Source organism: Vigna umbellata, chromosome 7 (genome assembly GCF_029865625.1).
Source record: "Vigna umbellata cultivar VRB3 chromosome 7, Vumbellata_1.0, whole genome shotgun sequence".
In the NCBI taxonomy this organism is placed as follows: domain Eukaryota; kingdom Viridiplantae; phylum Streptophyta; class Magnoliopsida; order Fabales; family Fabaceae; genus Vigna; species Vigna umbellata.
Window position 1 is genome coordinate 46,115,545 of NC_142171.1, and position 7,199 is coordinate 46,122,743.

The window sequence follows — 7,199 nt, forward strand, 5'->3', positions numbered from 1 at the left end:
ATGGCAAAAGCAAAAGACACGCACTTTCAATGAAAGATATATATGAATATGTTGTTGGGGTTCAATTTCATCTTATCCACTCTCATATATTTTAGGAATTCAACATTCAAATCATCATTGTTAATGCCACTCTCTAAAGTACCTTTCAAGAAGGCTTCTCCCTAATTACGAGTTCATACAATTCCTAGCATTCCTAATAATTAGTTCATCAAGTGCAGGAGCTTAAGGCAACCAATATACTTATTGGGAGAAATTCCCCGGATCTAGACTTCCCCGTACGTTCCCGTATCGACAAAATCAATAATCATGCATTGAATGAGTTAAACAAAACAAGCATTAAGCACCCTAACTAATAATGAAAGAAAGCATAAATCTTAGATTAAGATGCAAGCACAAATTCCATATATGAGAGCTTCAAAAGATTACATTGATTCCCCAACAAACATACAAGGTTTAGTTCACCATATTCATGGGGAACCTAGATGAACAATAATGAAAGAATGAAAGATAAAACCCTAGAAAGGTGAAGAGGTAGCCTGAGCATCCAAGATCCTCCTTCAAAGGGGTGGAAGAGAGAGTGTTTGTTTCGTCTTTGCCAAAGATACAAACCCTAGGACGTCCTAAAGCTTATATACTATTCTAAAATTACAAAAAGTCTAGGTCCAAGCCCATAAGTGTGCCGCTCAATGGTAAAGTACCGCTCAGCAGTAAGTGCGTGAGTCGTTTCTTCCCCTCAGCGGCCATTTTGCCCCTCAGCGGTCCTCCCGTGAGCTCCTGAGTGCCGCTCAGCGGTAAACTGCCGCTGAGCGGTACTTGCGGCTTCTCCTTTTGCACTTTTTGATGTCTTTTCTGATTCCATCTCTCTCCTTCTTCACTTCTTTCACTAAATTCACCTTAAAACCTGCACAAAAACACTGAAATCAAGCATAAACCTGTCCAGCTCTATTATTTATGAAAATATGAAGAAAAGCTTGATTTCAAGCTAGTTTCTAAGTATAAAGGTTGCTTTTAGTATCAATTTTAAGCATGAAAATAACAGTTTTTCAACTGTTATCACAACCCCAAACTTAGAACTTTGCTTGTCCTCAAGCAAACAAGATGTAACTCAATCTTCTACCAATTCATATGATGGTTTACTCATTCAAAAATCTTCTTTTCAAGATAAGTAAAGACTTCAATCAAACTTATGACCAAGATTTCAATCAAGATGTGCACATGCTTTAGTGTTCACAAAGTTATTTAATATCCAACAAATGCTATTTTTCATGAATGATTAATCAATTAAGCATGGATGTTCATGTGCTTATGGAATATTTCCTCACTAGGTAAAGTGTTTCACTCAACACACAAGTGTATAAGAGGTAAAGTGTTTCACTCATTCACTCCACTATCACAATGTTACATGAATCAACTTTACCTTTCATTTTACCACAATCAAAAACATTCACAAGCATGCATCATCACAAGGACTTTTCAATGGCTTATAATGTGGCTGGGCTAACAAGAAAATTGGTTTTTCTGGATCACAAAATCCTTGAGTTAAGAGAATCATAACAACACAATTATTCTTATTTTTCCCAACTTGTCTTTACATTGAGCTTTGCTTTTTCTTTTCTTTCTTTCTCTTTTTCTTTTCTTTTCACATTCTTATTCTTAACTTTTAGCTCAAGGTAAAGCTTTTCAACAAGGGTTTTCAATTTATGTTCAAGGCTAAGGGTTCAAAGGATAGAACACAAAGTGTTCTTTTTTAGTGGGCTAACTTCATGAATTTGGCCAATAAAAAGGGTTCCAACAAATGGCCTTGATCATATGATGCAATACAAGCAATTGATTCAATCATAGAAAACCTGAGCAAAATCATTCATGCTTTCAAAGTAATAGCATTCAAACATAACAACTCTGGAGCTCAAAATCTCACATATAAGCTCATTCACATTTGACATACACATCCTGCTTAATCTCACAATCACAATCATAATATCATGCATTTGTTCACAAAGCTTGTGAATCACCTGTATAAGCATTTTATGTGCACATCTTCTCAACCTCAATCAATCACTAATCATCATCAAGCATTACTTATCAAACAACCACAATTAATAGCAAACCATCATAACAAACCAGGTGTTCAATAGAGTACATCAAACCCTAATCTAAAAACAAAAACAAATAAGTTCAGAAAACTTAAACCAACAAACGCATAAGCATATGATAACATTCATCAGTAAATGCTATCTCAGCTCCTCATCAATCTGAGCTGTCCTCTGTATCTTCCTCTTCCTCCTCATCTTCATCATCTTCAAATGCATCATCATCATCAGCTTCATCTTCTTCCATCTCTCTAACTGAAGCTTCAGCTGTTTCAGCTCCTCCTCCATGCACTGGTTCCTCTGGCCAAGCTACCACATTATGAAATTCATCCATAGTCCATGATGCACAAATTTATGATCACCAAAATATGATGTCACAAACTTGTTTAACAATCGGCAAGTATGACCGAATCGTTTCAAGTAATAAACTCGGTAAGACCAAGTATCGTTCTCCCAAAGGACTCACGGCCTAGTTTAGTTATGTGATTTGTTGATTAGCTAAGACTTAAGAACAAAATAATTGGAGTTTAATATGCAAAAGACGAAAATAAACATGTATGCATGAGGTTGATCAATGGCTAAAACAAAAGACAAGCACTTTCAATGAAATATATTGATGAATATGTTGTTGGGGGTCAATTTCATCTTATCCACTCTCATATATTTTAGGAATTCAACATTGAAGTCATCATTGTTAATGCCACTCTCTAAATTACCTTTCAAGAAGGCTTCTCCCTAATTACGAGCTCATACAATTCCTAGCATTCCTAATAATTAGTTTTTTTAGCACAGGAGCTTAAGGCAACCAATATACTATTGGGAGAAATTCCCCGAATCTAGACTTCCCCGTACGTTCCCGTATCGACAAAATCAAGAATCATGCATTGAATGAGTTAAACAAAGCAATCATTAAGCAAAGAGGAAAAACCCTAACTAATGATGAAAGAAAGCATAAATCTTAGATTAAGATGCAAGCACAAATTCCATATATGAGAGCTTCAAAAGATTACATTGATTCCCCAACAAACATACAAGGTTTAGTTCACCATATTCATGGTGAAACTACATGAATAATAATGAAAGAATGGAAGAGATAGAAAAACCCGAGAAAGAGAAGAGGAGAGCTGTCACCATCTCCCAATCTACCCCAAGGGGTGGAAGAGAGAGTGTTTGCTTCGTTTCTGCCAAAGATACAAACCCTAGGACGTCCTAAAGCTTATATACTATTCTAAAATTACAAAAAATCTAGGTCCAAGCCCATAAGTGTGCCGCTCAGCGGTAAAGTGCCGCTCAGCGGTAAGTGCATGAGTAGTTTCTTCGCCTCAGCGGCCATTTTGCCCCTCAATGGTCCTCCCGTGAGCTCCTGAGTGCCGCTCAGCGGTAAACTGCCGCTGAGCGGTACTTGCGACTTCTCCTTTTGCACTTTTTGATGTCTTTTCTGATTCCATCTCTCTCCTTCTTCACTTCTTTCACTAAATTCACCTTAAAACCTGCACAAAAACACTGAAATCAAGCATAAACCTGTCCAGCTCTTTTATTTCTGAAAATATGAAGAAAAGCTTGATTTCAAGCTAGTTTCTTGTTACCAATGAGGAGCATTGGTATCTTGAAGCTACAGTGAAATTTTGATGATGATAAAAGCTGAAGAATTGAAGACTCTAAATGCATCTTTGTTAAAGCATTTTGTAGAAACAAATGTATAGGATAAAATGTAATGATGTAAAAACTCTTAGAAGTTTTCATATTTAGTGAGTCATTGCACAAATAATCGATTATCAAGAGCAATAATCGATTATCACAAGCCAGTTTAGAAGAGAGTTGCTTGCGCAAATAATCGATTATTACACAGAATAATCGATTATCACTGTTTTATTTAATTCTGTCCAAGTCTCTGGAATAATCGATTATTGCTCAGGATAATCGATTATCACCATTTTGAAAACCCCATAACGGACACAAATAATCGATTATCACTTATGATAATCGATTATCAGTGGCAGTTGGGAGATGTTTTTTTAGTTTTTGACCTTGCACGAAACTAGGCTTATAAATAGAGGTCTTCACAGCTCTTAGAAATAATTTTTCAATTGAGAGTATTAGAGCTTTGTGCCTAAGGGAAGCTCTCTGTGAGTGAAAAGGATCTATGCCATTTTGAGAATACAGTTTGTCTGAGGAAGTTCTCAAAGTGATAGAGTGCTCTTGCCTGGTCTTGTGAATAGGAGAAGCTCGCGTTTTGTGTGTCAAAGGTCGGAGCGGTTCTCTTCAAGTTGGCTGAGCAGGTTCTTCCGTTCGTTTGTCGAAGGAAGGTGTTTTCTATTCTTTGCTTATTTTGATTATCTGATTGTAATCTACAAACTATATTTTTAGTGAAAAAGGTTAATCACTATTTATAGTGATTAATGACTGGACGTAGAATCTTTTGATTCGAACCAGGATAAAAATTCTGTCTTGATTTTCTTGATCCCTAAACTCTTAGCACATATTTTAACTTGTGTTGTGATCGTTACATGCTTTCCGCTATCTATATTTTATTCCGCTGCGCGACTCTATAACGGTACCGATTGTTCCGACATTTCTAAGTATAAAGTTTGCTTTTAATATCAATTTTAAGCATGAAAATAACAGTTTTTTAACTGTTATCAGTCCACCTGTGGGCTGGAGGTGTATCATACATCCCCACAATCATCTCAACAGTAGCCACCTGCCCTCTGTGAATGGACTGCAACTGAGCACCTATAAGAGACATATACATGTCCCTCATCTGGAATGGTTCTGCTTCATGTGTCTCAGCAGATGTCTAGCTCTGTGCTGGCGCTCTCTCTCTACGAGCACGGCGTGGTGGAACTGGCTGAGCTGCTTCCTCACCTCCACAGTACTGTCTGTAATAAGCCTCATCAATAGCTTTTCTTGGCCTCTCAAATGGTGGAGCAGAAGTGTCCACCCCAGCTATCTTGCAAAGGTGAGTAATCAAGGAGGGATGTCCTAGTGGTGCTTTGTTGTTTGAGGTATTGGCGCACACACTAATCTCATCAGCTATCACCTGCCCAATATTAACATTTAAGTTTCTGATAGCACAGTAGATGAATAGTGCCATGCTGAGAGTAATATCTGACACATGTGAACATGGCTGAATGTTGGCATGAGAAAATGCCATCCAATACTTTGCAAGAGGAGTCAAATCCGTCCTCCTAATGTTAACCACTGAGCCAGATCTATTCCTTTGGAAGTGTCCTCCAGGTATGCATAGTACTCTCTCCACATCCTCATAATCAACACCTTCCTCCATGCAAAGAGCATACTGGCACTGCTCACCAGCCCACACAGTATCCAGGAAGTTATTGATAGAATCAGGATCATACCTGATAGCATGGCCTCTGACATAGCCCAAATAATTTTCAGCTGGATAATCACCAATCTTCTTTGCATTAGTGTATAATTCCTTCACCACAGCTATGTTAGCAACTGCAGGATAGGTGGCTAGCTTTCCCCAGTCATTCCCTAACACTTGCTCTCCAAATTGAGGAGCAAAGTTAGGTATCATTCCAACTTTTCTTTCCATCAGAAGTCTCCTGTCCTGAACCACCCTAAAGTGCTTCTCATGTTTCCTAGAGAGGAACTTGCTAGAGTGGGGTTGCTCTGGTTCCTTTTCCTTTCTCTTGGTTGCCATGGTTTTCAATCTCTTTCTTGAAGAGGATGCCATTCCTGCATTCAAATACAAATACAAAACCACAGAACATGATGTTAATCATTAGTAAAACATAGAACACAACTCCTTGAAAAGCTAAACCACCGCTGAGGGCCAAAATTTCCCCTCAGCGCCACCAGTGCTATAGTCCAGATCACAAAAAAACAGAAAAACCAAATCTGGCGGAGTGCCGCTCAGCGGCAGTTTACCCCTCAGCAGTAATGATAACAGTTGAAAAACTGTTATTTTCATGATTAAAATTGACACTAAAAGCAACCTTTACACTTAGAAACTAGCTTGAAATCATGCTTTTCCTCATGTTTTTAGAAATAAGAGAGCTGGACAGGTTTATGCTTGATTTCAGTGTTTTTTGTGCAGGTTTTAAGGTGAATTTGGTGAAAGAAGTGAAGAAGGAGAGAGTTGAAATCAGAAAAGACAACAAAAAGTGCAAAAAGGAGAAGCCGAAAGTACCGCTCAGCGGCAGTTTACCGCTGAGCGGCACTCAGGAGCTCACGGGGACCATTGAGGGGCAAAATGGCCGCTGAGGGGAGCAAACAAGTCACGCACTCACCGCTGAGCGGTATTTTACCGCTGAGCGGTATTTTACCGCTGAGCGGCATTTTTATGGGCTTGGACCTAATTTTCTGTACTTTACGAATAATATATAAGCTTTAGGGTTTCCTAGGGTTAGGTATCTTTGGCTGGAACGAAGAAAACACTCTCTCTTCACCCCTTTGAAGGAGGATCTTGGATGCTGAGGCTTCCTCTTCACCTTTTTAGGGTTTTATCTTTCATTCTTTCATTGTTATTCATCTAGGTTCACCATGAATATGGTGAACTAAACTCTGTATGTTTGTTGGGGAATCAATGTAATCTTTTGAAGCTCTCATATATGGAATTTGTTTTTTACATCTTTTATTTAAGATCTATGCTTTCTTTCATCATTAGTTAGGGTTTTTCCTCTTTGCGTAATGCTTGCCTTGTTTAACTCATTCGATGCATGATTATTGGTTTTGTCGATACGGGCGCGTACGGGGAAGTCTAGATCCGGGGAATTTCTCCCAATATCATATTGGTTGTCGTTAAGCTCCTGCACTTATGAACTAATCATTAGGAATGCTAGGAATTGTATGAACTCGTGATTAGGGAGAAGCCTTCTGGAAAGGTACATTAGAGAGTGGCATTAACAATGATGATTTGACTGTTGAATTCCTAAAAATATATGAGAGTGGATAAGATGAAATTGACCCCCAACAACATATTCATATCTATATTTCATTGAAAGTGTTTATCTTTTGCTTTTTGCCATTGATCAAAAATTCATGCAGACATGTTTATTTTCTGTCTTGCATCTTAAACCCCAAATATTTCGTTTGTAAGTCTTAGTTAATCAAGAAACCACATAACTAAACTAGGCCGTGAGT